Source organism: Anabrus simplex, chromosome 2, assembly GCF_040414725.1.
Source record: "Anabrus simplex isolate iqAnaSimp1 chromosome 2, ASM4041472v1, whole genome shotgun sequence".
NCBI classification, from domain to species: domain Eukaryota; kingdom Metazoa; phylum Arthropoda; class Insecta; order Orthoptera; family Tettigoniidae; genus Anabrus; species Anabrus simplex.
Genome location: NC_090266.1, coordinates 205,326,957 through 205,340,413, shown reverse-complemented (window position 1 = coordinate 205,340,413; position 13,457 = coordinate 205,326,957).

Sequence of the window (13,457 nt, the reverse complement as noted above, 5' to 3'; positions counted from 1 at the left end):
TGCGGCTAATTTGTCTAAAAGTGAAGGTGCTGGCCAAGGACATGTTCGGAATACGTAATGCGGGACTGCTTATTTATATGGAAGTTTAAATAGAGTCGTCGCAATTTAGGTGTAATTTTGGAAACCATGACTTTACCAGAGGTGATTCTGTTAAGTCTGTTATTAAAGCTGTAAACCACAAGAGTATTATTATATGTTACAAAGCACAATGTGAACAGGAGCTATCATTACCAGTCTTCAGCATATTCGTTAAGTGGAAGGGTTCCTTCGGTAGAGTCTTCGAGGTGATATGCCGTTCACTTTGTTTCACATCATTGGTATTTGCAGATATCGTGTGTTATATACACTGGCCGAGCAGATTTTTCCACCAAAACGGAAATCTCGTGTAGATATGTCGTAACTGGAAGTAGGAGTCCATCCGTATTGTTCATCTGGAAGGCTCCGGTGTCCTTGGTTCTTATTTCGCTTTCTCATCCCTCTCATCTATGACGCTGCGAGAGGCAGTGATATAGCCTATAGTCCGAAGGCTGTCTTGATATCCTGGATAAATAATGTTTCCTTCGCTGCTATGTACACTAGTGCGTTTCCAGAAACTTCAAATATCTTGCTTTTAGGTCCTTTAGTGTCCGGGCCGATGACCTTCGATGTTAGGCCCCTTTAAACAACAAGCATCATCATCATCATCACCTTTAGTGTCCGGCTCCATGCCTAAATGGTTAGCATGCTGGCATTTGGTCCAAGGGATCTCGAGTTATATTCCCGGCCGGGTCGTGGATTTTAACTTTCAATGGTTAATTCCTCTGGCTCGGTAGCGGGGTGTTTGTACCGTCTTCAGTATTTAAGTTTATCATAAGCATGGAAAGTATCAGAGCAGTAATGTGATTCTCTTCTCCATGCTGAGGTAGCTAGGTAGTAGTATATAGACCAGGGCCTCTCAAACGCCCAAAATCTCACTCGCGCAAACAACGGCGCAGAGTTACTGTGCACAGTGCATCGGTCCCGCTTGGCTCGGCTTGGACCAACGCGTCGTCTCTGGGCTACTCGGCTAAGCTCGGCTCAACTCGGCTCAACTCGGCTCAACTCGGCTCAACTCGGCTCAACTCAGCTCGGCTTTGGAGTGCTACGGAGCAAATGAGTAAGAGGAATACAGGGGGAGCGAGCGAGACAGGCGTAGGGAAAGAGAGAGACAGCGCTATTGCTACAAATCGAGGAGTGGGGGTCTGCACTCTGGTCAACCAAGCGAAGTCGTCTTTTGCACCGTGCACAGTGCAACCAGCAGGCGCATGCACCCTGAAAGGCCCTAATATATACGGATGATGTGTGTAGAACAATGGAAGTTGACATCGAGAAAGGACATGCTCCGCATTTTGAGAGATAATTCGAAAATAGTCTCTAGTTCGTTGTGACAGCACAATAGAAGATGTAGCATATATATCGAGAGTCGTCCATTTCTCTCATGGATTGGGGCCAATCGTTGCTATGCAATAGTCGAACGTTGGAACAGAAATTTCTTACCTAGCATTTCTCGGCGCATGTGCATAGGAATATCGCTCGCCCCCATTAATCGCGCATCGTCCGGCATTCAAACAGATGTGAATCGCCTTAAATTGTGCGATGCCAAGTTTCTTAGTAAAGTGTACTGAAGCATTATTACCATACAAAGAACTCCTATAGTCAACAAAGGAGTGTATCATGGAACGATGCAGAATCAACTGTATAACCGGATAATCTCCCTACCACGTACGGTGCATGGCACGGAGGGTGTTAATCACTCGTTCAATTTTTGGAAGAACAGGTGCAGTGTAACAAATCCAAGTTAGCCGACAGTCAATAAATATGCTGCGACTGAGAAAGCAGTTGTTGGTATTCCAACCACCACTCCAACTATATTCTCACCATCCTTTCCAGAATCTTCACCACACATGAGGGAAGAAAGAAAGAATAATGGTTCCTTTCCAGGTTTCAGAATACAGACAACAATTTAAATAATCCAGTCAAAGGACAAGACCTCACATGTACATATCTTGTTAAAAATATCCAGTAACGGTTCGTAGGGGAGTCCCAGACCTTTCAGCAACTCGAGACTTCGTATCAGCAACGACACACGTACTACGAGTCGCCTGTATGTAGAATCAAGTAACATGGTAATGATTATGGTGATGATGATGAATATAATAATAATAGTAATAAAGTTCATACGCTAATCAAGGGAGGTGGGGTAACATAGTGCAATTGATGTAGTCAATGCCAGAGGCAGTGTTTATATTACGTTTTAACGCAAGTTGAAATTCTGGATATGTAAATGATAAAAGCAGGAAATGATCGCGGTCCCGGCGCGGGAGGACAGATGGTGGGGGGGGGGGGTGTAGCTGCAGAAAGAGCACTTCTGGCGCAGTCGGTGGAACAATATTAGTACGAAAAGCCTCGACACAATCGGTTGGAAATGAAGGACGCGGAGAGCTACCATCTACCGCTGTTAAGGTCCGTCCTATAATCCGGAATGCAGTAAGCGAAGTTTCTCTGTTAGTTTTTTCACCAACAGGATCACTTCTTTTGTTTTAAAAGTTGTTTAACTTATACGTTGAAACGTTGATATAATGAATGACTTTCCCATGAAGAAAGACGTCGATATTGCATAAACGCAAATTTTCTTCCTGTAACCATTCGAGAACATTCTGTGTGCCATCACGGCGTAGGGATACATTCCGAAAATCAAAAGGACTGATTCACGCGAATACTAACCGAAGATGCATAATTATTTATGTGTATTAATCGTTCGTAGTTTTTAAGTGTATAGGTGAGGAGAGTTGAGATCATAGCCTATTTACCAGTTGAAGGCAATTCAATTTGCCCGTTTGGTGTTCCATTTTATGGTGAGGGCAGAAATTTGTAGATAAGACGTATCTATTCTGAAACGAAATATTGATAGGAATATGATCATTTCCCAAAGAGTATCGTGCTTCCCAAGAGAGGTTGGCATCAATTGCAGGAGCCCCAAGGGTCAATGTCCAGGGTGATATACAAGGGTAAGAGTGCCGCCGTTGAGTACAACCAGGAGGTGGTTTTACATCATAGCTTCAACGGCTGTCCCAGCACAGTCAGTAACAACACATCTCCATGCTACACCATGTGCCTTATTGTCTCGGCACGTTATAACTTTATGGAAGTTACCAATTAGTGAAATAAACTGTCCCATTCTGCCGGCAAAGTGCCAGGCAAATGCTGGGGCTGTACTTTAATTAAGGCCACGGCCGCTTTCTACCTACTACAATCCCTTTCCTATTCAAGTGTCGCCAGAAGACCTATCTGTGTTGGTGCAAAGTAAAGCAACTTTTTTAAAACTAGTATATCAGATAGACACTAAACGTCATTATTAATCGTGTTTATCGTATCAAAATCCAGATTATCCAATAAAATAAAATCAAACTGTTTCAGTTGAGTGACAAACAGAAAATTGATAGTCTAATCGAGGGCAGAGAGTCATGATGTGAGGTACTCAGTGATCCTGGATTGTCGGAGTCCACCTTTTATAAGATTATAAAAGGTAAAATTAACATAAAATCGCTGTGCTGACACGGAGCCGATGCCGTCATCATGGATTTGTTCTGCACTCCATATGCGTAAATGTAATATTATATTGTTTAGGGTATCTAACGGTCTTTCCTAACCCGTTACAGGACAGATTATGACTGGAACCATTTGTAAGCAGGGTAGCATCCTGCTACACAGGATTTTTACTACGAACGCTAAGAACGTTTTATACAACTCTCGGACCGACGGGAGTAACGGAGTTCCACTTCCATTTCAGAGGCGAGGGACTCTTCGGAAACAAATCGGGGAAATAAATATAATTCGATGGGCAGCTATTAAAACGGGGCTTTTGGAAGACAGTTAGTAGAACTGGCTGTGTCAGCAAAGAGAATACGTCAGGATGTGTTAGGAGTTCATGATATTCGGGTTAGGGCAGATATCGTGGAAGAGAAGATGACTATAAGGTGTTCTTTTTTAGCAAGGAAATGGCGTAGTGTGGGGTAGGACTCGTCATTAGGAATGCTATTGCCCAAAACGTACTTCCTGTTAGTTTCTGTGTTTAGAGTTGAGTTTTGGGAAAATTACAACGAGAATTGTCTCTCTCTCTCTGTCTCCGTGTATTCAACCGGCGAGTTGAAGATTAGGATGAATTTGACAGGTTTTATGAAAGATTGAGTGGCATCGTATTCATGGTCAACAGCAACGATATGATAGTTCTACCGGGCGATTTAAATACGAGAGTTGGAAATATAACTGAAGGGTACGAAGTGGTGATGGGCAAATGTGGCACAGATATGAAAGCTAGTATGAATACTTTGCAGGACTTATGTGCTATAATGGGTTTAACAGTACATGGATATGATTAGCGAAAAGTTCCAAATAATAGACAGGAAACATTCTTCAGGATGTATAAAGGGAATGGATGGTATACGTGGACGCAGTAGTGCAGACGCCAAGGGAATGCCTGGAAGCAAGTGTGTGTAAAGATATAAAAATGCGAACATCTTGGTGGAATGATGAAGTGAGAGAAGCTCGTAAACGTAAAAGCAAGACGTATCAGAAATGACTCAAAACAACGACTGATGCAGACAGGGAATTGTATGTAGATGAAAGAAACAGAGCAAAACAAATAACTGGTGAACCCAAGAAGAAGTCATGGGAATATTTCGGTAATAATCTGGAAAGGCTAGGTCAAGTGGCAAGACAACCTTTCTGGACATTAATAAAAAGTCTTAGAAAGGGGAGAAAGGAGACGTACAACGTTTTGGGTAAATCAGGGGAACCCATAGGTCCCAGATGGAAGGAATATCCTGAAAAACTTCTCAAATTAAAAGAAAATATTTCTGGTGACGTCGGCAACAATCCAGCTCATGCGGAAGTTGACAATGATGTTGGAGAAACAACGCTTGAGAAAGTGGAAAGGATGGTACATAAAAGCCATTGTTATAAAGCAGCAGGAATTCATGTATATAGACCCAGAAATTTGAAATATGAAGGGAAAGCTGGTACAAAATATTTCCATAGAGTACTAAAATTAGCATGGAATGTTAGTGAGATAACTTCTGATTTGATAAAATCAGTAAATGCACCCATGTATGAGCAAGGGAACAGGAAGGATTGCGACAACTATCGGGATATTTCATCGGTACATTGGAATTTTTAAGGGAGAGTGCGATCAGTGGTTGAGAGTAAGGTGGATGAAAGTCATTGTGGTTTCAGACCACGGAGGGGCTGTCAGGATCAGATTTTCTGCATGTGCCAGGTAACTGAAGAATTGCTACAAGTGGGATATATAGTTATGTATATCTTTCGTATCTCTAGAGAAGGTGCGTGGCAGAGTGCCGAGGGAAAATGTGTTAGCCGTACTGGAGGCTATGGAATTACGGGTAGATTATGTAAAATGCTGGCAATTGGGCTGCAGTGAGAATTATTGATGGTAGAATGAATTGTTGGTCTGAGTTACTTCAAGGTTTAGACAAGGCTGTAATCTTCCACCTTTTTTGTTCATAGTTTACATGGATCATCTACTGAAATATATAAAGTAGCAGGGACGGAATCAATTAGGTAGAAATGTAGTAAGTAGTTTGGCCTTTGCCGACGACTTAGCCTTAATGGTAGACTGTCCTGGAAGCCTGCATTGTAATGTCTTGGAATTTGAAAAAAAACCTGCACAATTCGTTTGAGTATCTTAGAACACTTTCAGCTGGCCATCTAAACACTGTCTGTCTGTCTTGGGGACTGATGAAATATCATGACCATAGAGTAATATACAATTTTGGACTGCACTACTAGTCAGGAAGGTATCTAGATAATTACATTTAAATTTTACCTGTAAATGCTAGACTTGGCATTGCTTCTTGCAAACAAGGCTTCCAATATCAGGTGTGATAGATACAGCATCAGTTGGAAGAGTGCTTTCGAGGTGGCTGTGGGTGATTCGACGTCTCGTTACACACTTGAAATGCTTCATTCTGCATAACACTTGCCCGAATGTATATGTCCTTTCTGGAGATTTAAATATACGGTTTAAAACTTTTGAATTGATAAACGTGCCGTTTTAAACCGGTTAAAACCCTGTAAGAATGGTAGGAATGGTTCTTTTCATCTCGGTTGTTAGGCAATCTACTATACGACGTAGCAGCATGCACTGCATAAACATCAGGGGCTGTCATACTGGAATGAACGGAATGAATCCAGAAACATCTAGAAACAAGGTGACAGGTCCATATGAAGGCAGACTATGCTGACATGCCTCAGTTTACGTTACGTTAAGGCTGAGCTATCTTACGCAATTAAACCGAATATTTTACTTAGTGGAACGCATCCTCGATGAAAGGTGTGGAATTTATTCTATTTAAAAGAAGTTGATGGTAAGACAGAGGCAACATGCAGATATTGTAAAAGTAAATGTCATAACGCCCTGGCGTCACGATTAGAAGAACATCTTAAGATGTGATATTTACCCTCAGTCTGTTAAACGAGTAGCTTCGGATGATGCATCACAAGTAAAAAAAATACGTCAGGAAATAATGGGCTGCAGAACAATGAAGTATCAAGGACAGCGTCTTCATCTACTCGATCATCCTTGCCTTCTGTTTCTTCCCTCAGTGAACAACTTATGACAGATTCACCACAACCCTCTTCACCCGGGCATAAGAATACCCATCGAGCAAATGATAGTAACATTGACGAAGCTGTGGCTTGGGCTATATTTGTTTCAGACGCTCCACTATCTACGCTGAATTCGAAATATTTGCGGAAAACGTTTCAGAAAATACGGCCTGTCTATGAGCCTCCTAGTCACCATCTGCTTAGCACATCTTTGCCGTCTGACGAATATTTTCATGAGAAGACATTTGTCAAAAAGAAGTTGGATTATTCAATTGCTCTTGCATTGATTTCCCGTGGATGGTCTGATGTATCAGGGAATAATGTTGTGAACTTTATCATGACAACACCTCAGCCAATCTATATATATAAAATTGTAGGGGGTCCGCTGTCAGTAATTTCTTTTGTTTTGCCAATTTTTCAGATATTTATCCGTTTTAGGTCAACTCAAGACCGAATCGGTGGTTTTTACGTTTCGTGTCTGTTTGTCTGTCTGTTTGTCTGTTTGTCTGTTCCACCATCACGTCGAAACGGCTGGATAGATCTCAACCAAACTTCATATTTAGAGTATACTCATCCCGGGAAAGGTTTCGATATGCATATCATTTTAAAATCTTTGAATACACGGGGGTTTATGGGAAAACCAGAATGGTTTCTCCACCATCACGTCGAAACGGCTGGATAGATCACAACCAAACTTCATATTTAGAGTACACTCATCCCGGGGAAAGTTTCGATATGCATATCATTTTAAAATCTTTGAATAGACGGGGAGTTTATAGGAAAACCTGAATGGTATTTCCGCCATCACTTCGAAACGGCTGGATAGATCTCAACCAAACTTCTTATTTTGAGTATACTCATCCCAGGGAAGGTTTCAATATGCATATTATTTTAAAATCTTTGAATAGACGGGGAGTTTATAGGAAAACCAGAATGGTCTTCCTCCATTTTCTCTTATACTATTAATTTTCTGTAAACTTAGTTTACCGTACGTGAAACGTCTCTTCATTATAAACAACTTTCGTTATGTTCATAATTTACCTTACTCTTCACACGACGGAGAAATTTACAATTTTTCGCTGGTATCATGCTCTGCATTGAGTGACCGACAGACCGACAACGAACCTACAGGTTACCATGGCAACGTCTCTGACTGCATGCCAGCAGGGAAGTAACGTATTGCCATTTTCCTCATCATGCTTTTAAATTCGTGGTTGCTCCTAGGGTAGAAGGCAAGAGAGGTGTCAATCGGCCTATCTGCGGGATATTGGCGGAATATCGTTGGATGTTATAACCGCCCTCGAATAGATTAAGTAATAACACCATTAGTCATCTTCTTATTATTTGTTTACCTAAGAATCACTGGACCTAAATTTCTCCCCTGTTACCGCTTTATTATATCCATAACTCGCACTAGCATAATTTATTGGGGGGCATTTGATTTTCCAGTACATTAACTTGGCATTTACATATTTGTCGTTATCCGGCTGTCCTCAGTTATAATCCATTTTCTATTAATTTCAACTTTCTTAACTGTATTATTTTCTTCCTTAATTACGCCGTATGTACGCGAGTGCTACGAACTACTGGATGTATTTCCACCAAGACTCATATTTAGACTACACCTGTCCTTGATAGGTTTTAGGACAAATATTTTTTCTAAATCCCTGAACTGACTGGGGGTTTATACGAAACCGAAACAGTGATTTTGCACTTCCACAAAATATACACAACCAAACTTAATGGAAATCTACCTACCTTGGTAGAAATTAATTAACCTTTTTTCTCATGTGCATCATTTCGATACGAGGATTAATAAGGGAGATATCATTAATGGACCGTTTTTCTGTACAAGTCCCATCGGACTTAACTCACGAGCGGGTGCGTGTAAAGCGTATTCCTTACAACTTGAAAACTACTGAAGATATTCGAACCAAAATTTATATTTAGCATCCACCTGTCCAAAGGTAGGTTTTAAACGAAAATAACATTTCATGTTCCGGAATGGACTGGCGGTTTATAGGGAACCGAAATGGTGATTTTACTCTTCCAAGACCAACCTGACTGGAAATCGACCAAAGTGATGGAATTTCACCTCTAAACCTTTTTTTTTCATGTGTATTTTTTCGTCAGGAGGGTTAATAAGGGAGATATCATGAATGGTCAGTTTTGTAGGTTAAGTCCAGCGGACATAGCCCAAACGGTGTTTTACATGGAGCAGATTCCTTGTCTATATAAATCAAATCGTAACGACTGTGTCCCTCTACACTGACTATTTTGGCGAAATTTTCGTACAGCTTTCCGTTTAAGGGGTAATAATGACCATCTCCATAATTTTTGGTTTAGTTTCCTGAAAGTCCTAATTTTTACCCGCCTCGCCCAAAATCCACATTGCTGCATAATCAGCCAGAAGAAAAAGAAGATAATGGAAATTTGACAAAATTATACGTTTTAGCCTGTAACGAACGGAAAACACCCTAGATCATTACATTTTTCACTTTTTATCCCCGAAGAATATCGAAATATGCAGGCAATTTTAATGATGGTGCAGACCTTCGGAAATTCCTATCACATAACGGATTGCACAATCTCCGTTCAATTTGGAATGATCTTCAACCTTGGTCTTATGACTTTTTGCCATATCTGTATCCTTTTTACGTTTGATTTTTCTCTATTAATCGATGTTAAGTCAATTTGGAATTTTCACATGCATAATACATACTTTCAATTACTTATATGAAATACAGAATCATCAAACTCTTCACGAAAATTGTCCCACCCAGTAGCCATATGTGAGCCAAATGCTATGTATGTAGCTGTCACATAATTATCCGAAAAATAATGTAATGTGAGATAATCTTACAAAACCTTTACACTGTTCCACGTTTCTAACTCAATCTGACCCAATAATAGATGAAATATCATAGGACCAGCCATTTTGGGCCACTAAATCCGGCGTGTCTTATGGTATAATCCTTTGTCGATATGACGTACGTTTAGTAGCAGTTAATCTGTAAATGAAGGTCTTCAATATTGTAAACACGCATGTACTTTCGTATGTCGATCTATATATATTCACTGATGTCGATTTGTAGCGATCGAGAAAGGGTGGGTCTGCTATTGTAATCAGTACTCCCCACACCGACTTTGACTGGCAGTAGGAAAGGGTTCCTTCTCCAACTCCTGTGTAACTGTTATTAGTAAGGAAGGCCTACAATTGTAATGAATAGTTCACTTCTCGGTTTGACTTGCAGAAGGCGAGTGAGCATGCAGTTTTGTTTAAAACTCCCCTACCCGATTGTGTTTGTCAGTAGGCAAGGGTGCCCGCCATTATAAAGAAATGTCCTCATCTAAAATGTGACTGGCATTAGGCATAGTGGCCTGCTAATTTGATGGAAACTCACCAACTTGGTGTGACTGGCAGTAAGCTGGCTGGCAGTAGGAAAATGGGCCTGGCATTATAATGATAACTGCACAACTCAATTTCGAGTGATAGTAGGGTAATTGCCTGCCATTATAATAGAAACTCCTCAACTGCAATCTGTCTGGAAGTAGTAAAGGGGGCTGCCATTTTAACGAAAACTCCCCATATCGATTCTGTCCGCGTAGTAGGCAATGGGGCCTGCAATTATAATGTAAACTTCCCAACTCGATTGTGAATGGCAGTAGGCAAGTGAGCCTGCCGTTATATCACAAAATCCATAACAAACACTTTACATTGGAAACAACGTACGGGGACCTCCCCATGCTCTTTCTCGGATAACGCTAAGAGACATGCAATTTTAAAACAATCTTATTTACTGCATGTACACTATTTACTTCGATATTCGAATACAATGTAGAATACCGTAGCGAAGCACGGGTACATTCGCTAGTATTCTATAAAAGTATAAGACCTGGTGAGGAAATGGAAACTGCACAGTCTATTGCTTCTAAATTAATTGAAATTATTAGTGAAATAGGTGCGGAGAGGTTCGTAGTAGTGGTCACAGACAATGCACGAGATATACGCGTTGCGTGGAAAATAGAAGAGGAGCAATATACACACATAATTTTCGTAGGATGGGCAGAACATCAATTTAATCTATAATAAAGTACGAAATGTCGTTGAGAACGCTGCAGAAGTACTTCAGTCTAGCGAAGAAAACGGTAACTTTCTTTAAGGATATCCATGTCCCCAATGCTTTATTGAAAATCAAGAGGAAAAGGTCATGCTGTTATACTTCTGTGACACTAGAGATTCCATTACCAAGCCGTTGGGCAGGTTTTGTGAATTTTTGGGCAGTTTACTTACGAATAAAGAGGCTGTGTTAGAAGCTATTGTATGCCCAATTGTGTAGTGTGTCAGGACACTTAAAGCTTCTGTGCTAGCACATGAAACGTGGCAGCAGTTTCATAAGGCATGGCGTCTCTTGCGACCAATATCGGAAACCATAAGCAAGGTTGAAGCCGATAATGCTCTATTTTTGCATGTATATTCATTCTGTGATAGCATTTCTAGGGAAGTAGACAATGTACTCGTAGAATGTAATACACTTTCTCCAGTAGACAAGTCTTCTATTACAGATGATGTGAACCTTAGGCACAAGTTTGCATGTAAAGTTATTCATGCTGCGGCAAATGTGTTAGGTCCCCGTTTCAAGGGGAAAACTTTCAGCCAGGAGGAAGAAACACAGGTTCTAAGCTTCATCGCAACAATAAGTGAAGTATTGGGATATTATAGGAAATTTGACCTCATTGCGGGCAGCCGAAGGCTTTTAGCAACAGAATGCTTTATGGATTGCAGCGAAACATGTATTTCCTTGTGTATGGTGGAAAGGATTATGTACTATGCAACCCCTATGTTCACTTGTTTCTAAAATTTTGAATGTACCACCTTCCTCAGCAACACGTGAGAGTAGTTGGTCAGCTAATAGATGAATTCACACTCCATTACGAAAAAGTCTGTCTCGAGGTACAACTGAAAAAGTGATTTATACACAGTGGACCTCAGGTACATGGGTGACACACGGGTCATCGAAACATCGTGTGAAGACGAATCTGACTAGTATTATGATTATATGATTAGACGCTAAGATACATTTTTTTGTTTGTTCTAGAGATTAATCGGTATTTTCTTTGCTTTTGTACTTTTTCAATGAAAATCATTTTTTGATATTTTTCTATCATATACAGTAGCCTATATGAGGTGAAGGTTTTACAATGTTGTCTGAAAATGAAATTTCTGTTGCTACTATTTCACTTATGGTTTACATACAATTTTTAGTTGCATATCGAAAAATAATGTATTTCTCTATTTTGGGCAACGGAATTTATTTAAGAAATACAACATCTATGTAACATTTCTAAATATAATTTTCCTTTAAGCGCCATGAAATTACCAATCTAACCAAGTACACCAATTCTACCAGGTATTAAACGGTTTAAAACCGACATTGCCGTATTTTACGTAATATACCTGACTGGTTTTAAACATCGTCGCAACTCTATTCCTGCCGCAATGTAATGAGAGTCGAATTACATCCATAAAAGTACCCGGTTAATTTTCCCTGGGGACATATTAACGATAGAATCCTAGTAAAGGGACACTTAAAATTACTTTTCAAATCCGAAGAGCAATGATGATCAACACACTACATCAGTAAATTCTCACCGATATCTTCTATAGTAATGGAGGACAGCGAAAGAATTAGATACAAATTAACAATTTCACTTTGAATTCATGAAATCTAATGTCTATTTCATAACTAAATTCTGAAAAAATCCTACTTATTTTGATAATTTTCAACATTACACTTCTTCAAGGCTGGAAAATGCGAGAAGTTTATTTATTTCACTTGTGATTCCCAAAGTCGTAATTTTGTTTCGATTGCTTTCACGTGATCAAACATAGAAGTTATCATCTGATCTTCACATTGGGGACGTACATTTAGTTCATTCAAATGTGTTCTAATATCAAATAAGAACGAAATATCACACATCCGTGATGGGTCACTAAATTCAATTATAGGCTTTTCCTCCATAAATATATGAATTTATTCTTTAAGATATTATACTCACTTTAACATTTTACCTCGACTGAGCGAACTGACTTCAGTATTTAAAAAACAATGTCTTCCACTTCTGAATCCAGACTCTTCAAGAAATCCTTAAATGTTCAGTGTTGTAGAACTTGCGAACGAATAAAATTCACATCTTTAACGGCAAGAAATTGTTTTAATTCAGTGATTTGTCCTTAGATGGGAAATAACACTGAAGTTGAATTATAGAATGATTCCCCACATTAGCTGCATCGAGTTCGAGTAATTTATCTAAGATTTCCCGCCTTCGTAAAATGCAGGAGCCCGGTCAGTTTTTATACCTGAATGATCGGTGGAACTGTCAATTACACTCCTCATTAAATCGATGACGTGTGTCTAATTTTTTCGCTAATATTTAAATGTTTTTCAACTACTCTTATGAATATTGGTGACTTGGCAGTATCGCTAACACTGCAACTCTCATCAAGAAGAAAATGGAGGCGATAAGTTACCGGATTGCATACTTGTGCTGAAACGGGGTTTTAACCCGTTTTGGATACTAATATTTTGCCGCATAATGATCTTCTCACTAAGTTGTCAGCATACGGCATTTAAGGAAGCTTTCTTGAATGATTTAAGTGCTATCTTTACGACTGGAGGTATTCAGTAAAATACTAGGCTCTCATTTCTCGTCTGCAGCCTATGGCTGGAGTTCCGTAAGGTTCACTACTGGCACCTTTCTTTTTCCTTCTACTTGTTAATGATCTTCGATCACAAATCCATTCGAGAAATTAG